A 20,953-nucleotide genomic window follows, 5' to 3' on the forward strand; every position below is an offset into this window, starting at 1 on the left:
TCTGAACATGACCAGGTCAGCACCAACCCCTTTGTGATCCTCATTCTTCAGTACCTTTCTAGTCCCACCCAGATTCTCTAAGGACGAAATAAAAAGAAAAGGGCAGACTAACACGGGAAGCAGCCCAAAGATTTCTGAGCCACCCTAGAGGTATAAAAAGCCAATATGGATAACTCAAATGCTTTAATACAAAAGCATTCCATCTGACATATCTCCTTTGCAGTAGTCAGTGGATTTAATAGCTGATCACCACCGAAATGGCCAAGGACCCCTGTATTTCAGCACTTAGTCATGATGGCATTCTAGGTTAAACAATCATTGGCTGAGCTTTGAAAAATGAGATAAATTAAAATTATTTTCTTCGTGAGGGCCATGGGCTTGGCAAGTAATATATTGAAGAAATTTCCCAGACATAATGGGTTACATTAATTTTCAACCACCAAACAATCCCTTCAGCGTTATTTTTCAAGAAAGAAGAAGAAGAAGAAGATGACGGAGCCGAAGGGGGCGCAGGCGGAGGGAGACCTGTTATTTCAGGGAGATGAGAAAGCGGCTTTCAGAGAGCGGATTAAAAAAGACATATCAAGATGTACGACGGAAGCAAGCTGTTAAGAATTCTCTCCCCTAATTGTTTACTCGTTTGCTGTGATCCAGGATGGAGCACAGCCATTTCACAGCCTACATCAGCCCTGTCAAATGTAGACATGCGGACGCCAAACATAAATCACTGCCTACCAACCATTTGATATGTCCCATTTTAGGCATCAGGGTTACTACAAATCTTCGGACCTGTGCCGATGCTGTGTGGACCACAGGAGATCACAGCATGCCTCGTGCCAACCCCATACCCCAGTGGCGGCCACCAACCTAGACGACTTTTAGAAAGTATTAGACAAATTCATGGAGGAGAGGGCTATTGATGGTTACTAGCCAGAATGGAAGTTATGCTCTGCCTCCAGCGGTTGGAAGTCACAAATGGGGTGTGTGCTGTTGTGCTCAGGCCCCACTTGTGGGTACAGAATGCTGGACTAGGTGGGCCATTGACCTGATCCAGCAGGGGTCCTGTTATGTTCTTATGGCACCCCATGGTTTCACAGGTGTAATTCTGGATTGTTTGGTTATATGCTGGTTATGCAGATTGCTGGTTCACTCATCATACAATGGAGACAACCTGACCTTCAGAGATCTCACAAGATGCAACAATGGCTTCCAGATTGGAAGATTAGACAAATCTGGTATCGTTAATAGGCCTGGTGTCTATGTTCTGCCTCCACAGTTGGAGACAGTAATGCTTCTGAATACCTGTGGCTGGATAACACAGCAGGGGAGAGTGTTTTTCTCTTGAGAAAGCATTCACTATTGTGAGCCCAATTTTTATGAACTTCCCTTCCATTTGAGGTCAGGGAGGTCCTGCTCCCATTGAACTCCCAGTGCTTACTGGAGACTTTTATTACTATTATTGTTCCAGCAGGCCTTTACATTGAATTCTGATCTTATGGTTTCAGCTCATTATTAGCTTTGTGGTATTGGCTTTCTTGCTTAGAGACAACTGTAATTAAGCAGTATAGAAATTGTCAGAATGAAATAGATAAATAAATAAAAAATACAAGAAACTAGGCACTCCTAAGGGCATCCTTGACCCAAGTTGTAAATTAACGGAAGAACCCCAAATTTGACCCAGTTGCATGTGGACAGTCTCTGCAAGCTCTTCAGTACTGGAGTTATGGGCTGATAGCAGTCTTTTCTCACCCATAGTCTAACGTAATTAATTTATTATTATTATTATTATTATTATTATTATTATTATTATTATTATTATTAATTTATACCCCGCCCATCTGGCCGGGTCTCCCCAGCCACTCTGGGCGGCTTCCAACAGAAAAATACAACACAATAATCTACTAAACATTAAAAGCCTCTCTGAACAGGGCTGCCTTCAGATGTCTTGTAAAAGTCTGGTAGTTGTTTTCCTTTTTGACATCTGTTGGGAGGGCGTTCCACAGGGCAGGCACCACCACCGAGAAGGCCCTCTGCCTAGTTCCCTGCAACTTGGCTTCTCGCAATGAGGGAACCGCCAGAAGGCCCTCGGTGCTGGACCTCAGTGTCCGGGCAGAGTGATGGAGGTGGAGACGCTCCTTCAGGTATACTGGACCAATGCCATTTAGGGCTTTTAAGGTCAGCACCAACACTTTGAATTGTGCTCGGAAACGTACTGGGAGCCAATGTAGATCTTTCAAGACCGGTGTTATGTGGTCTCGGCGGCCGCTCCCAGTCACCAGTCTAGCTGCCGCATTCTGGATTAGTTGTAGTTTCCGAGTTACCTTCAAAGGTAGCCCCACGTAGAGCGCATTGCAGTAGTCCAAGTGGGAGATAACTAGAGCATGCACCACTCTGGCGAGACAGTCTGCAGGCAGGTAAACCAGGCATCCCCAAACTTCGGCCCTCCAGATGTTTTGGACTACAATTCCTATCTTCCTTGACCACTGGTCCTGTTAGCTAGGGGTCATGGGAGTTGTAGGGCCGCAGTTTGGGGGTGCCTGGTCTAACCCTAGCATTTTGTACCAGCTGTACCTTCCAAACCAGGCCTAAAGGTAGCCTCCACAATTTCTACTTTGGTGAATTTTCAGCCCAACTCTCTGAATCAGGCTGTTAGTGGGTCTGTCTCCTCCTCTTCTTGCCAGCTAGGGAGACATTTCACTCTCAGTATTGTCTCTGGATTAGGGCATCCTCAGTCTGACTTCCATATATCAATGCTCTCCTCTCATCGTGATCTGGCGTCCCAGGATCTTTGCAACAGAATTGCCTTCCCACCACAGACTCCCACCACCACCACCCTCAATACCATCCATACCTCTATTCTCTAGTAATCACTGGAAAGCACAGAGTCGTATATCCCCACCCCCACTGTAAGCTGGCTGCTGCTGCCTTTGAAGCTGCAACTTTTACCTTTGAAGTCTTTAAAGGGTCTTTAAAAGCCATCAAGATGTCCTTCACATTAGAATATCCCTCACTGTGTCGTGCATCAAAGACCTACCATTTGGTTTACCGCGTGCCTATTAAAATGTCAAATGAAAAGGGGGAAAGATTGAAATATGTGGTCCGGGTAACTTGAGCAATAAGGTGGATGACAGGTGAAGCAGAAAACAATTGAGAAAGGACTTACCTGGTCAAATTCTCCTTCCCTCGCTCCCCGCTTAAGATGGCAGATTATCCTATATGGTGTGGATGTTATCAAACAGAAGAAAATGGACTGTTATTTTGCCTGTGGGGCATCACAGGATGCAAAGTGCTTTACAATTCTTACGTCATGCACAGTAAGTTGAAGAATGTTTACTCTGATGCAGGCCCTACTGAATCATAGAATCATAGAGTTGGAAGAGACCACAAGGGCCATCCAGTCCAACCCCCTGCCAAGCAGGAAACACCATCAAAGCATTCCTGACAGATGGCTGTCAAGGCTCTGCTTAATGACCTCCAAAGAAGGAGACTCCACCACACTCCTTGGTAGCAAATTTCACTGCCAAACAGCTCTTACTATCAGGAAGTTCTTCCTAATGTTTAGGTGGAATCTTCCTTCTTGTAGTTTGAATCCATTGCTCCGTGTCCACTTCTCTGGAGCAGCAGAAAACAACCTTTCTCCCTCCTCTATATGACATCCTTTTAAATATTTGAACATGGCTATCATATCACCCCTTAACCTTCTCTTTTCCAGGCTAAACATACCCAGCTCCCTAAGCCGTTCCTCATAAGGCATCGTTTCCAGGCCTTTGACCATTTTGGTTGCCCTCTTCTGGACACGTTCCAGCTTGTCAGTATACTTCTGGAACTGTGGTGCCCAGAACTGGACACAGTACACACAGGTGAGGTCTGACCAGAGCAGAATACAGTGGTACTATTACTTCCCTTGATCTAGATGCTATACTCCTATTGATTTGGGTATGTTTCGCTTGGAGGAGACTGAGAGGTGATATGATAGCTGTCTTATGATATCTGAAGGGTTGTCAAATGGAGGATGGAACAAGCTTGTTTTCTCCTGCTCTAGAGGATTGGGCCACAGCCAATAGATTGCAATTGTAAGAAATGAGATTCTGACTGAACACCAGGAAGTACTTCCTGACATTAACATCTGTTTGACAATGGAACAGACTCCCTTGGAAAGTGGTGGACTCTCCTTCCTTGGAGGTTTTTATGCAGAGGTTGGATGGCCACCTGTCATGGGTGCTTTAGTTGAGATTCCTGCATTGCGGGGGGGGGGGGACTAGATGACTTTCATGGCCCCTTCCAACTCTATGCTTTTATGAGTCTATTGTTTCAGTGGGGCATACATTCAAGTTTCAAGGTGGCCAAATACTGTAAAATTATGTATGTATGCATGTTTGTTTAAATCTTGTTTAAATAAAGGAAGATAAGAATGAGTCCCCATCTGAACTATACATTCAAAGCACTATTACAGTGTTTCCCAACCTTGGGCCTCCAGCTGTTTTCGGACTACAATTCCCATCATTCCTGACCACTGGTCTTGCTAGCTAGGGATGATGGGAGTTGTAGTCCAAAAATAGCTGGCGGCCCAAGGTTGGGAAATGCTGCACTATTATACCACAGTCATGGCTTCCCTCAATGCCTCCTGGGAAGGGAAGCTTGTTTAAGGTTGCTGCGAGTTGTTAGGAATTGTTAGGAGACTCCTAATTCCCCTGGGAAGATGGATTGGTAGCTAAACCACTCTGAGCTTTGTGAGGTGAATTGGTGAATTCTTAGTCCCCTTAATGAACTGCATTTCCAATTATTATTTGCTGGAAGCCAAAGCATCAGAGTTGCAAGATACTGCTTTAAATGTAGAGTTTGCGACTAAACTGAACTTTTGGACAAACATTGTAGGCAATTTCTCAGACAAAGAGAGTTCCTGTAAGAGCAGCAACATTTCTCAGGAGCATTCCACACTTCCTTAATTGACAGGCTCAGAACAACTTGGTCCCCAGACCACTCCCTGATCTGTCTCTCGAACGCACACCTTCACTGAAGTCATTATTCCCCAGTTTATCTTGCCAGCCGGTATTTATACCACATGTCCATAGATGCCTCCCTGCCCTATATTTCCATGGCAATGCAAGTTTGACAGTAGCTTTATGGTGTCTAACCCTACAACTGGCCCTCTACTTTATTACTCTGGCCCAGCATTAATGGAGAGCCCTAATTTACTGTGGGATCTACCAACCTTTGGGCAGAAGTGTTTTCATATGATGGAGACAGGCAGGAGATAAATGGCTTTATGAAATACAAGGGGATGGAAGGCAACCTGCCTGAGCAGTATTGATCTGTCCGTTTGCCTGCCTCTGCAGACACAGGGACCCAGAATATGGTGGGCAGGGAATCGCGGCCCCAACACCTGCTAACATCTGTGGAGGATGGCACCATAGCACCCCCCCCATGTTCTTGCCACAGCTGGGGTTCCTGCTGTTTAATCGGCTCTCTCAGCATGCTGCTCTGATTATAAGTACAATGCTTCTCCTGTTGCTAGAGGTCGAGATATTCCGCTTGGCGCTCAGCAACCCTCCCCGAGAAATCCTTCCCTTTGTCTCTTTGCCGGAGTCAGCCAGAGGCACAGACCGAAGCAGCCCTCTGCCGTACAGTGGCTGGTCATGCGACATACAGGGTTTTTCCCCATCTGATTTTTAAAACTTAATGGAAAAAGACATGTTTCAAGGCCAGTTTGCCATATTTGGGGATGGGGAACAAATTAGATGGGCTAATCAGGTTTGGATTGGGGTTTTGTTGTGGTGTGTGTGTGGTGTGCTTTCTTCCAGTATGTGGCAGTGGTTTCTTTGCATCTGTTATTTGGAGATAAATGTTTTATAATGAGTGGGTGGCAATAATGACAACAACAAGAACAACAACAACAACAACACATTGCTCCACACACACAAAAGTGTCCCCAAACAACTTGCAAATTAATAAGATACAAATAACAATTTATGTAGACGAATCCCCTACATTTCTGCTTTATTTGCTTTAATATGCTGATTTATGTTTTATGTTTTAGGTTGTACTTTTGTTCTAGTGGATAATGTTTTTATGTCGTACGATGGGTACACTGCTTAGAGATCTTTAAAATGTTAAGTGGTTTAGAAATGCTGTTGAATAAATGAATGAATAGTGTGAAAGATATTAGAACCACAGATAAAAGCAAGCAAAATATATAAAAATGCTCACCCACAAAAATGTTTAAAAGGGGCAAATGCTACCCCATTTGTGCTACTAAACTTAACTCCACGTTATCTTCTAAATGAATGGGCAAATGCCTAGGAACACAGAAAGCTGCCTTATGGAGCTAGGGCATTGGTCCACAAAGCTCAATATTGTCTACACTGACTGGAAGCTGTTATCCAGGGTTTCAGGCAAGTTACCTTCCCAGCCCAACCCAGAGATGCTGGGGGTTGAACCTGGGACCTTCTGCATGCAAAGTACTTTGCTCTACCACTGAGCATAGTCCAAGGCCATAGGAAGTGAATGAAATTCTGCAGGTGTCAGAAAATTCCGAATGAAACAGAAGAAGAATCAGAAATTGCTCCAGTTCCAAATGATCGTTTGTGGTGAGTGTGGTGATCACACAGGGTCCCCGGACGTTTCACCGTCTATTGATCCCTGTGCCACCACTGAGTTCTCCCGCTGCCACCAACCAGTCTCTAACTGGTACAATACTGAGTCCAGTCAGGGTTAAAATTGGAACACAAAATGTTGTTTATTAGTTTGCAGTTTGACAAGCTTGTGGTTGCAATAGAGGTCTTCAGTTTCAAATACAATTGTTTCCTATACCTTCCTAGCAATTAGCTGTCCCAAACTCCCTTTATTTCTACTCACTAACTCAGCCTACCCACAGACTCTCTAACTCCCTCACTCTCCTCTCTCAACAACAACCCCATCAACTCTCCCCTTACTACCCCTCAGGGCTGGGTTTTATAGTCCCTCTGACTCCACCCCCTTGGGTTCTGATTGGACCTCCCAGTTAACTATTTCCCCACCAGCACTAAACATAGGTAACCGTCACAGTGAGGAATGGGAAACTTCCCAGAGAATGCAATCATTATTCATTCACATTGTTGTTATTTTTTCCAAGTCTGCAAATGATACATAAATACTGGCGCGCGCGCGCACACACACACACACACACACAGTTTAAAAGTTTCTCTTACACTGAAATGAATGCATGTTATGTGAATAATGTAACTTGCATTAAATAGCAGTCAGAAAGATGAATAATGTAGTACCTGGCAGAAACTGAACTGCAGTGGAAAGGAATCGGCACAGACTGTGATGAATGCAGACTGGAATGTAAATCACTGCCATCTTACAGCAAATGATTTAAATGAAAAAGACATAAGAATTTAAAATCAGAAACAACTTCAATGTGACCAAATGATACAGAGAGTCCTGCTTTCTTTATCAAAGCAGTGCACATCTGGTAGTCCATTTATTTAATTCATCATTTATTTATTCAATGATTCAATAAATGTATTCAATAAATTTATTCAATTTATTCTGCCTTTCTTCCAAGCTGGGATTCAAGGTGGCTTCAGGTTATTGACCAGTGGGGCAGCAGTGGGTCGTGATTTAACTTTCGAGCAACAGTCAGGTTCAGCCATACCCTAAAAGAAAAACTAATTCTAGGAGTTGTGATAGAATCTCAAACTATCGAGTTGTGTACATTGCAGCAACTCATGGCTAGTTCACACATCCAGGTACATAAGTTGATTTCTTTATACTTGATTACCATGCAATTGATGAATGGCAGCTGAATATGTGAAACTCATTCCCTTGAAAAATGGAGTTGTGTTGGGAGTGATGTGAAATGATTAGAGGGACATGGTTCAATGGCAGAGGGCCTTTTTGCATACATAAAGCATTGGCGAGCACTCTTGCTATGAGCGATTGCCACGGTCCTAGTCTTCATGCATGATTTGGGGGGACGAGAGTAGATTGGTATTGGAGCATATGGTTTGCACACCAAAAGGGCCCAGATTCAACACCCAACACCTCCATTTAAAAATCGTTGCCAGCAGGGTATGGAAAGCAGTTGTTAATGAGTTGTTGGAAATCTTCTGCCAGTCAAAGTGGATAATAAGGGTCAAGCTGGACCAATGTTCTTATTAAGAATAAGGCATCTAGATGGCACCTGTGCAGGGAGGAGATGCCACTCAGCATGCAGAATATCCCAAGTACATCCCCGGCACTTCCAGGTAGAGTTGGGGAAGGGACATGGCTCAGTGTTACAGTGTCATGGACTGGTTGGATGCAGAGAAATTGTGGGAGGAACCAGCTGGTGGAACCACTAAGATAAGAAGGCTCAGAGCGCCCAAGGTGTGGCGGTGGGTCAACGATGAGTAGTCAGAGAGAGAAGAGGGAGAAGACTGGGAGGAGGAGCTGAAGAGGTTAACAGGGCTTAATGAGCTGGGAGAGTCTGTGGTGGAGAGAAGTCCAGAATCAGAGGCAGAAGCTGAAGCAGGCAAGTTGGAGCAGGGAGGCCAATAGGCAGAGATGAGCCAGGCTGCTGCAGTCATGGGTGTCTCCTGTTGTGAAAAGTTCCCTTCCTTCTGTGTTGCCCAGATCCAGAAGAGGGATGAAACAAGCAGAGCAGTGGCAGACTGCATTAAGCTATAGTTTCTGATTGCTTGGGAAAAAAGGAGGAAGAGAATCAGCAACTGATTCATGCAGTAAGACAGGCATCCCCAAACTTTGGCCCTCCAGATGTTTTGGAATACAATTCCCATCTCCCCCGACCACTGGTCCTGTTAGCTAGGGATCATGGGAGTTGTAGGCCAAAACATCTGGAGGGCCGCAGTTTGGGGGTGCCTGCAGTAAGACCTACCAGGGATGAGCTGCTGTGCTCATTACGCCTGACACTCAGCCAAGTCTGTGAAGATTTTTGCTAATAAAGAGTTAATTCCAACTTTGAAGTGTGTGATTTACTGCCAGTGGTCTGACTCAGTATAGGGCAACTTCCTATGTTCCTTCCTATTATGTGCTCACATGTGCTCACATGCTCCCTAAAAGTGTGCTTTCTCAGTATTCCTCAGCTGAAATAAAATGCATGGGTGCTGTAGCGTTCCCTGTCTTGAATAAGTTGCTGGTTACGCCGGCTCCCTCGGCCAATAATGCGAGATGAACGGCGCAACCCCGAGTCATCCGCGAGTGGACCTAATGGTCAGGGGTCCCTTTACCTTTACCTTCACTATACAGGTTACAATGTAGGGGAACATGTCCAACAGATTCTGCTGTTCTAGCTTCACACAGACATGTTGGTTCATTAACTGGGGTCTTATTAAATCATCTGTTGAACAGTGCTCAGTAACTCTGTCTCTCTTGAAACTTTGTAACTCAACCCCACAACTTGCTGTTCCATAGCAGAAGCTGCATGGGGGCTTGGGGCTTGAGAACAATGCTACCACCACCCGCAGAGGCAGAAGGTTACTGCTGCTTCAAGGCAGCCATGTCTCCTGTGGAAGCAGATGGTGTAGAACCAGTAGCTGCAACTGTTTCCAAGACAAGCAGGAGCTCCAATTGGACAGCAGGGGGGGGGCTGGCTGATGGGGAGGGGCTGTTGTGGTGGCAGTCTGAGAGGGGCTTTGACTACAGCCTTGAGCAGCAAAAAAAAAAAAAAAAATCTGGACTGGATTTCGGACCCAACCTGCAGAGGGTTTTGCATATGACTACTGGAAGATGAAGCTTCTCCATTTGCTTGGGTTCATGGTGGCAGCAAGGAGCAGGGGAGGGGGGTGGTCAGCTCAGTGAGAGAGGGAGTGGGGAGCAAGTGGGGAGCACCAGCAATGTCATGCAGGCAGGGGGAGTCTGCAGGAAGGGAGATGGTAGACAAAATATAGCAAAAGCTCCGAAGAAGTACCTGTCAAATTTGGTGGTGGTGGTGTTGTTACCAAAAAGAAACTATGAAAATAAAATAATAAAAGCAACTATTAAATACCCTTTCCTTGGGGAAAACAAACAAACAGTTCCCAAAGGTCTGTCAGAATAGAATGGTCTTCACTGCTTGCAGAAGGACAACAAGGAAGGAGCCAGCTTAGGTTACCTAGGAAGGCAGCTGCAAAGTCTGAGGGCAGCCACAAAGAAAATCCTCTTCTGCATTCCCACCAAGTGGGCCTGGGAGGGTGGCAGGACTGAGAGAAGGGCCTTCCCCCAAAGATCTCAGTGCCTGAACATGTTTGTATGGGATAATATGGTTTTCCAGTTAGCCTGGGACTAAGCTGAATCAACCCAAACGTCTATATGGTTCAGTCTCCTGTTCCCTACAGTGGCCCATTGGGTGTTTCTAGGAAGCACACAGGGCTTGAAGTCAACTGCCCTTGTTGGCCATTGATTCCTAGCAACAGATACTTAGCACATCCCCACTGCCATTGAATCTCTCTTTCATGTCACCAGGGAAGAGGATCAGTTGAAATCTGATGATGGGTTTATAACGCATGGTGTCTCAAAATGGTGCTTTTAAATAACAATATGGAACAGTCTCGTTTGCTTCCTCTTGGCTAACATTAAAGGTGTTTCTGCATTATTGCAATAGTAAATAGATTGTTTATTTGATTGAGGGGAGGGGAGGTTGAAAAAAGTATCAAAGTCTCCATGTCGTTAGGACTCCTTTGCACTTCCTTAGGGGTTTGGATGTATTAGTATGTTGTTGTTTTCATCCTTACATTAATTTGATCCATTCTTTTAGAACATATGTACCACACAGCAAAAAAAAATGTATTATTGGTTTATAAATTACACTTGTTGTTTCGGGGCGATAAACAGAATGATGAATGCAGTCTTTGTTCAATCACCTTTTTATTCATGAAAGGCAAAGGCACAGATTCTGAAAACATTTATCTACATCAGGAATAAGCCATAAACCTTTCAGAAACGCTCCGAGTAATCCAGGAAGGAGCTACTGATTACTGTCATAACAAAGGAGATTCGATAATGCTAATGACTTTTCTTATGATAATCAATAACACACTGGAAGCTGCTTGAATCTTAACATATTCCCTTTGCTGCCACCCTCTTATGTTTAACAAAATAAACATGGATGGGAGGCACGTACTGAGCCCAGTGAAGCAAAAAAGAGGTAAAGATTGACAACCTCCAGGGCGTATGTTTGTGTGTGTGATGGCTTCACACCTGTAATTCATGAGGCTGAACCCAACTTTGAGAACCAAAAGCTCCCCAGATTGCAAGCTAGGGACACTTTCATGCAAAAAACCCACCCATCTATGACAAAATATGGCCTGAACTCCGCCATGTCTTGTGGCTAGAGATGGTCAAATCTGTCCATTCTTGTTTCTTTTCCTTTATCATTTTTCTAATCTTAAAATCAGTTTGCTGCATTTGTTTGTGATTTTCTTTTACATCATTATACACTTTTGCCTAATATGCACATTCCTGCAAGCAATTTGCTCTGAAATTATGCATTTCTGTCTATCAAGATAACCAGGTGACTGGCTATCTAAAAACTGCAATTTTTTTTAAAGCAGGAGCAATTAGAATAAGATCTATTATTTGATTATTGATGCAAACCTCTGGAATGTATTTTGTATAGCTAAGCCTTTACCTCTATCTTCAGTACATGGTAATTTTTTTTATTGCTATGGCTAGCAGCTGATGCAAATAAAGATTCTTCTGATCTGATCTATGCCTTTCTATATGCTATTTTCACAAATGCACACATGGTTATGTCCAATTATACACACTTTTTGTAAATATGGTGTGGTTAATAGTGTCACCATATTTCAAAAAGTGAAAATCCACTCTCAAAAGCTGCTGAGCATTTTTTTTTACTAATGTTGCTGAGCTTCTTTTGGGGGGTAGGGGTTTGAGCATTCTTAATTTTGCCCAAAGTTGGTGACCTTTTTCCTTTTCCTTTCCTTTTCTTTTTTTTGCAAAATCTTCACGAAAAATGAAGTTCTTGAGCTTTGACAGGACATTACAGTGATTTCCGCCCAGACACTGTTTCCGATGGACGAATCCCGGCTATGTTTGGGAAATTCTGGATGTATGGCAACCCTATATACTACAGCAACAGAACGCTTGGATGAGTCTCGGGGCAGATTTTGCATTTTGTGTACTATCTGAGAAGTAAAGGTCACCTAACAATGTGGCCTTTGTTACCAGTTCGAATAGGAGCAAATTTCTCTCCCATCTCTAATAGCAAGCTAGGGTCACTTTTATTTTATTTTAATTTATTTGCTGTTTATAAAAGCATTTTTTTCTACCGCTATCTCATATATCATGGCAGTGTGTAAAAACAGCACAGAACTATTATTAAAATGGTTGGCGACTCAATAACTTTTTCAGCAACTTCAAAGGACTGTCGGGGGGGGGATGCCGTATCCTCTACCATGAAAAATGATGACTTCAGCTTTTCAGTGGTCTCCCACAAGCAGAACATGGTCAGCATGCCATGTATTGTGGCCTGACTATTTCTGCAGTCCCAGGCATGAAGAAGAAGAAGAAGAAGAAGAAGAAGAAGAAGAAGAAGAAGAAGAAGAAGAAGAAGAAGAAGAAGAAGAAGAAGAAGAAGAAGAAGAAGAAGAATTTATTATTTATACCCCGCCCACCATCTGGCTGGGTTTCCCCAGCCACTCTGCTTGGTGGCTTCCAACAGAAAAATAAAATAAAAAAAGTGTTCTGTTGAACTCTTGATGGACTGCCACGAGGATATATCCTTCGCTCAATTAATATTGTGCTTCCTACATTATGGAGCTGGAGTCCTCATTTGTTCAGCATGCATCTCTCTCAACCTGCCCTGCGACATGTTCCTCCTGTCTCTTGCTACATGACAAGCAGACTGGTGTGTGGGTTGCAGGCATTCTTTGAATTGCAAGGACCTGTCCCAATATGTGACCAAACACCATGATCTCTAGCCTTGTCAGGCTGCCGCTAGACAAACGAGCACAGCTGGGATGTGGTTAATAAGCGAAATCCAGTTCATAGCCATTAGCAACCTGTTTGTTTGTTTTCCTTTCTGGCAACCTTGCAGAATTCACATTCCAAGTCACCCAGCGATCAGTTCCATTCATATAGCAAATCTTTCTCAGTCATAGTGTAACAGCAATATGTTAAGGCTAACATGAACACATCAGCATATTCACAAAATCGTTTTGCCTGAGCTTCCTGATTCTGAAATTCTTTTAACTTAAATTTATATATCAGGGGTGGCAACTCCCAAAAGACTGTGATCTACTCACAGAGTTTTTTTAAAAAATGGCAGTGATCTACCCCCCTTTTTGGGGTTCAGGTCAAAGTTGTTGAACTTTTTTTAGGAAGGAGGAAGACTGATGGGGGGGGGTTCAGGTCAAAGTTGTTGAGTTTTTTTCAGGGAGGAGGTAAAATGTTGAGCTTTTCTTAGGGGAGCCACAGTTGGTCAGCTTCTTTGTGGGGAGCCAATGATCTACCAGTGATCTACTGCAGACATCCAGTGATTTACCGGTAGATCACGATCTACCTGTTAGACATGCCTGTTCTATATCATTAGAAGTCAGAAGTAGGTTCAGCTGGAGCCCCGTTCCTGTGTTAGGGTATTAGGGTATTAGAGTTGGGGTTTCTTAGGGAGTAATTAAGCTGATGGTTGTGTAGATGTTCGATTTCGTTGTTCTGCATGGGACAATGATGATAAAGATTATCATATCGTATCGTATGTGTTGTTATTCACATGTTGGGGCAACTCACAATTTGAAATTGGATTGGGACCACACTTCTCGTCCTGCCTGTGACACCACACTGCAGCACCAGCTCTGCCTTCTCATGCATTGAGCGCTTTTGCCTGTAGGGGAAGCCCTACCCGTGAAGAAGGGGTGCACACAAGGGATGCGCACAACAGAGAATCTCACTCAGCTGGGCATCTTGATCCCAAGGGCAAGCAACTGCTCAAGTGCAGGGAATTTCTTGCAGACAGCTGCAAGGGCATAGCTGTCAAGTTCTCACTTTTTAAAGGGAAATTCCCTTATGCTGAATAGGCTTCCTCGTGAGAAAAGGGAAAACTTGACAGCTATGTGCAAGGTGGTGTTGTGGGTGCGGTGAGAGGTGCACCACCCTGTGGCTTAAAACTGATTGTTCTACACATGAGTAACAATATGAGTGAAGCTCAGGAGAGCTTCTAAGAGACATAATGGGTCTCTATATACCAGTGATGTCCAAACTTTTTTCAAAGAGGGCCAGACTTGATGAAGTGAAGGGCCATGAGGGCCAACCAAAGGGCCAACCAAAGTTGTTGGCCTTTTTTTAGTATTGAAGTTGTTGAAGGTTTTTTTTGGGATTTTACCCCAGGAAATAAACTGCCACAGGGCCCAGATTAAACCAACCGGCGGGCCGGATTAGGCCCCCGAAACAGACTTTGAACATGCCTGCCATATACCAATGGACATTTCTTTGGGGAAGCAAAGGCTTTTCAGCAGGAAGGAAGAAGTAAAATAAATAAAAAAGACCAGTGAACATTCCCTAAGGGAGTGGGACCCAATACTTGATTCCAGGGCCGTTTTAAGCAAATCCAGTGCCGTGGCACAAAGGTCCCTTCGGCACCCCCTCCCTTTCCCCAAGCTGCTCTCTCTCGCCCTGGTTCAGGGTCCCCAGTATCACCAGCCCAGGCCTCCCGCCGCCCCTCACCTGCTGCCCGGTGTCCCACTGCCAGGTCACGCCGACCCCTCTCTACCCCAGCCAGGGCATGGGCAGCTCCCCAGCTCCCGCCACCTCCCCGGCCTGGAGGCTGCGTCGCCCAGCGGCTGCCATCCGCACTGGAGGAAACAAGCATGAGCGGTGAATTCTGGGTCCTGCAGTGCGCCGCTTGTTCCCCGGCCAGCTGACCAGTCCACCGCTGCCTCCACCTGCGCTCTCTCACTGCGCTCCCAGCAGCCCGAGGAACAGGAGGCGGTTGCCACACCACCGCTTGTGCCCCAGGAGTGGTGGTGGTGGGGCGGCGGGCACCAGATGTGGAGGAGACCCCTCAAGAGCCACTCCCGCCACCACCGCTCCCACAGGCAACAGCGGCTCGGCGGGCAGCGGCTGAGGGAATTCCCGCGGGCCGAAGGAGAGGAGGAAGCAGCAGAGCCATAGGACTCAGACATCAGCTGTCTGGCAGACGCAGCAGCGCCCCTGGTGGCCAGGCGACCTGGCGCATTGCGCCACCCAGCCCAGGCCTAGAGATGGCCCTGCTTGATTCTCTTGTCAGCTGCTGTTGGCCAATCCTTATACACACAGGTCCCACTTTCCAAATGCTCACTATGTGAAAATTTGCTCAGCCGAACACACTGAATTAGTACCCAAACCTCACCATACGCACCACAGATTCAGATATCTGAACAATTTACATTTTTTTCTTTCTTGTTTGCCTTTGGCTGGTTGACTGGGGAACTGTCATAATCTTTAGTAAGGTTTCAAAGGGTTTCCCTTTCTTTCTTTCTTTCTTTCTTTCTTTCTTTCTTTCTTTCTTTCTTTCTTTCTTTGGTTTGTGTGTGTCAAAATTCTATGGCCTGGAAAACATAATAACATTTCCCATAGGAATCAATCTTTTTTTCCTTTTTTCTTCAGAGTCCTATGCCTTGGGCCTTTCTTAAGGTCCAAAGATTGTATACTCACGGGGATGTTAGATAGAGGACCTTAGGTAAGAGACAGGGAAATGTCAGTCTCCCAGGGTGAGAGGCTATTATCTTCTGTGGGTGGTAAGGGCTAAAAATTACTGCTTTAAGAGGGGGTTCTGTATTCTACTTATTTTATTTGTATTTTTGGTAGCCACTATTTTATTAGAGGACACTATTTTATTAGAGGACAAGATGGTTGGACAGTGTTCTCGAAGCTACGAACATGAGTTTGACCAAACTGCGGGAGGCAGTGCAAGACAGGAGTGCCTGGTGTGCTATGGTCCATGGGGTCACGAAGAGTCGGACACGACTAAATGACTAAACAACAACATTTTATTGTATTGTGGGGGGGGGGGAATCTCAATACCAGAAAAGGGGAAATTGTTGACTCGTTATGCAAATTATCACGAAATGAGCAATTTCCAGAGAACATGTCCCCCCGAAAGAAGCTGCAAGTACATAGTAAGCAGTCTGACCTAGATTAAAGCATTTATATACATTCATTTCAATGAGCTTGAGAACATCAACATGTGATGAATTGTGGCCTCCAGTATCCCATCATTGCTCATTTGTGAGTTAAGGTGTAATGAGGATATACCATAAACCCAATTATACCAGTTACTTCTCCAACAACAGTATCTGGATGTTTTAAGTGTTCTAACTCTTCTCTCAAGCCAGCCTACCTCTCCAGGATTAAAGTACAACTCTTTAAACTGATGTGATCTTTCTTCCCCCTTGGTCTGTATAGCCGGTAATGCTGACTCAGTAATCATTCTTGCACAATATATTTTCCCGTGACCTTAAAGGTGAGAGTACAATAATAAATGGAATGGGTTTGTGAATAAAACTGTCTCTGGAATTAGCTATTACATCCGCGTGAATATACCACGGTGAATTTATGATGATTAATGGTATTACGATGAACACCGAAGCACGTAATAATGATTTGCTACTTATTATAAAGTGTTGCCAATATTCTGTACACCCAAGTGACACAAAATGCAAGAAATCCATTGGAGAAAAACACACTCTCTTAAGCAAACAATAAGGACAAAAGGATGAATCTTGAAGTAGTTAAAGGTGGCAAAGGGGCATCAAACTATTTGAATGTCCACCAGGTTCTATTACAGTTACAGACGTATCTGTCAATTTCAGTTTCTCATTTTTAAACCTTGAGTCTGGCTCTCCACATTGCCACATCATTTAAACTCATCATCAGTTTTCTCCCAATATGAACATTCTTCTTTGAAGTTTTGTCTCATGGTCACATTTTGCAAAGTGATACCCCAAACATAGGGGACCCAAATGGTGCTGTGGTTAAACCACTGAGCCTAGGGCTTGCTGATCAGAAGGTCGGCGGTTCGAATCCCTGTGACGGGGTGAGCTCCTGTTGCTTGGTCCCAGCTCCTGCCAACCTAGCAGTTCGAAAGCACATCAAAATGCAAGTAGATAAATAGGAACCGCTACAGCGGAAGGTAAACGGCGTTTCCATGTGCTGCTCTGGTTTTCCAGAAGCGGCTTTGTCATGCTGGCCACATGACCTGGAAGCTGTACGCCGGCTCCCTCCGCCAATAATGTGAGATGAGCGCGCAACCCCAGAGTCGGTCACGACTGGACCTAATGGTCAGGGTTCCCTTTACCTTTACCTTTTTACCCCAAACATAATGCTATGAACTGGGAGTGGACACACAGAACAAGTCGTTCCAATTTTGAAACCAACACAATGTGTTTGGAGAAATTATCTCACACACGTGATCTGAGCCAAAAGGCTGAGAAGCAATGTGGAAATTCTCTTTGGGGGTTCAACATGGAGCCTCACAAATTGGTAACTGGTCAGACTCTTTTCAGCAATGCCTTTCAGGACAGAGTCCAGAGAGCTTTTGAGCATCTTCCTTCTGTTACCAACCACCTTCTGTCACCCCATCACTTTACCATGACGTATCCAATGGCTGTCCTTGCAAACACTTACTCAACCCATACCCCGCCCCTTACATGCAGACTCCTTCCTTGCATCGTATCTGGGGTGGTTTTTTCACTCTCAGATCAGACCCTCCATTAGTCCCTATTTTCCAGGGACATCCCTGATTTAGAGAAGCCATCCTGGTTTCTGATTTGATCCCACTTTACCTTAGGGTGTCCCTATTTTCATTGGAGAAATGTTGGAGGGTACGGAGTTATCCAACTCCCCAGGTCGTCTGAAGTCAATCCTGTATAGGGAAGTTTAATATTTTATTATATGTGTTGGAAGCCCTCCAGAGTGGCTGGGACAACCCAGTAAGATGTGTGGGGTATAAATAGTAAAATTGTCATTATGGAATGGGACACCTCTGGTTCTTACCAGGCTGCACTACTGACACTGGCCTCGCTGATAACAGATTTTGAAGAATTGTTTCACCTCAGCTGGATGCTGGTCTGTTTCTCAGCATAAATAAATCCTTAAATGGCTTGGGAATGTGATACCAAAAGGGCAGGGTGCTCCTATAAAGATCCAGCCATTAAGAGTGGCCTCAGAGTCCTTGGCAAGTGTCCCCCATAACTGTAGCCTATTGTCAGTGCTGCTGGAACCAGTGAATGGCACCTGGATGGAGAGGGGAAGGGGCCATAGGCTTCCTCTCCTCCTTTGTCAACTAAGCAGAGATGGAGGAGCCTTTTCAGTAGTGGCTCCACATCTGTGGAATGGCTTGCTTTACCTCAACTTTGTTTCTTTTAATTTCAGGTGAATACCCTTTTTATGGTCAGGATTTTGGAGCCTGGTTAAGTCATTTTTAAGGATTCTGCTGATTATATTTCATGTAACTTAATTATAATTGTTGTTGTTGTTTAGGCACTCCTGTCTTCCACTGCCTCCCGCAGTTTGGTCAAACTCATGTTCATAGCTTCGAGAACACTGTCCAACCATCTTGTCCTCTGTCATCCCCTTCTCCTAGGACCATAATTACTGGACCATAAAGAAGGCTGATCGTTGAAGAATTGATGCTTTCAAATTATGGTGCTGGGGGAAACTCTTGAGAGTCCCATGGACTGCAAGATGATCAAATCTATCCATTCTGAAGGAAATCAGCCCTGAGTGCTCATTGGAAGGACAGATCCTGAAGCTGAGGCTTCAAGACTTTGGCCACCTCATGAGAAGAGAAGACTCCCTGGAAAAGACCCTGATGTTGGGAAAGATTGAGGGCACAAGGAGAAGGGTACGACAGAGGACGAGATGGTTGGACAGTGTTCTTGAAGCCACCAACATGAGTCTGACTAAACTGCAGGAGGCAGTGCAAGACAGGAGTGCCTGGCGTGCTCTGGTCCATGGGGTCACGAAGAGTCGGACACGACTAAACAACTAAACAACAACAAGAATTATAATTATTTTAATATTTTGCTTATTATGTTTTGTTTGATGTTACATTAAGTCCATGGCTCCATATCCTTTGGACATGATGCCGAAATATATGTTTGTGATATATTTCTAAATATTCAAAAACTGACAATAAAAAATCAGTCTTTCCACCTATGCATCTCTTACTGAGCCAGGTTCCAGATTCTCCCCTTTTGTGCAAATGTTTTCAGCAATGCAAAATGGAAGCTTACTATTTTCACCGATTTTGGGGTACTCCTTGCAAATATTATATATATATATATATATATATATATATATATATATATATATATATATACACACACACACACACACACACACACACACAATTTTTCATTTTTTTATGTGTGATTCTTGATGGGATGACATAGTGCAACAGGATGAAGTAATACCCATAAGGAAATAGTGCTGAATTAAACTTAAAAGGCCAGAATTCACATCACCTAAAGTTTTTTTTTTTTTTAAGGAGGAGAAACAGAAGTGGTCTACTTTCAGTGCAACTTTAATCTATAGGAAACCCTTATGCTTCAATAATGGCCACATTATTCACTATAGAGTTTCTCTTTCATTTAAACTGCAGAGATTGGAATTATGCCAACATGACTTTTAACTCTTTACCAAACAGTTGTTAAACCCATGGCAGTGGTAATAAAAAGTCCTCCGTATTTAATCTCACATTCCCTCTTTTGTCTCTGTGCTCTGGAATCCTGTGGATTCTGTCCCAGGGATATGAAGCAAGTAATATTGGTTGCCTGAGTTACATCTGTTATTGGCAATAGATTGTCCTTCCCAGAGTAAGTAATGGGCACCTTATATCACTCCTCCTGTATGTTCCCCGATGCTATAAAAATCCACATCTACATTGTACCAACAATGCTTTATTCACTCTGGGTGCTGGGCTCAGATAATAACATTTTAAATTGGAGAACTCTAATTTAATCAGTTAACTTGTGAAGCCCTTACACAGCTGACCAACTGTCAGCCTTCTGATTTAGGAGTGAGTTCACATTTATAACCTAGCTTTAAAACCAGGAGACAAAAAGAAAGTGAAGAGAATAAGACACCCTTGAAACAGGCTGCTAAAATGTCCTGAATTGCATTGCAAGAAGTTGAAAGAAAACCTGATTCCCTTTCCAAAAATCTTAGGAGCTATTTCAGCAAAAGGAAATCTTTATCAGCCCCTAAGCTTACCAAAAGGGGTGAAAGCAGCTTCTTGAATGATTAAAAGAAACCTCCTTCCAAAATTGCAACTACACTGGCCCTCTTCAGAAATGTATTCAGATATGTGGGCTCTATTTTTTTTAATTGTTATTTACTCACCACTCATATTACACTCCCAAGGTGGATTACAGCATGGAATTAAAAACAAAACAATTTACCACCACAGAAATAACATGAGTCCTAAAATGATACCCTTTAGTGGCCCAAAGGTAAAGAGGTGAATCTTCAACATTTCCTGGCAAGGCTAGGCCAAGCCATTTTGGCACCAGAGGTGAACCACAAAATGGCACCCAGCCTCCCTATCAGGGAAGAAGGGGTGAGTGAAGATCTTCATAAGGAACAATGAGGGAGAGGGAAACAACAGTAACCTTATAGACTGTTATAGACAGTCTGTTATAGACTGTCAAGTCAAAGATATAGTAGTCCAAAAGTTGGACAAAGTGACCCTTGGGCTCCCTTCCAACACTGTTTTATTTATTTTATTTCTATTTATTTATTGAATTTATATACCTTGGTTGTCAAACGGCTTGGCTCCTGAAGAAACCAACTCCCAAATGCTGCAAATCCGGAAGTAAGTGTTCCGGGTTCCGAATGTTTTTTTGGAAGCCGAACGTCCGGCGCTGCTTCCACGACTTCCAATTGAGTGCAGGAAGCTCCTGCAGCCAATCAGAAGTCACGGCTTGGTTATCGAATGGTTCCAGGAGTCGAACGGACCCCCGGAATGGATTAAGTTTGGCATTATGTACCACTGTAC

This window comes from Zootoca vivipara, chromosome 10, assembly GCF_965207765.1.
Source record: "Zootoca vivipara chromosome 10, rZooViv2.hap1.1, whole genome shotgun sequence".
Taxonomy (NCBI): domain Eukaryota; kingdom Metazoa; phylum Chordata; class Lepidosauria; order Squamata; family Lacertidae; genus Zootoca; species Zootoca vivipara.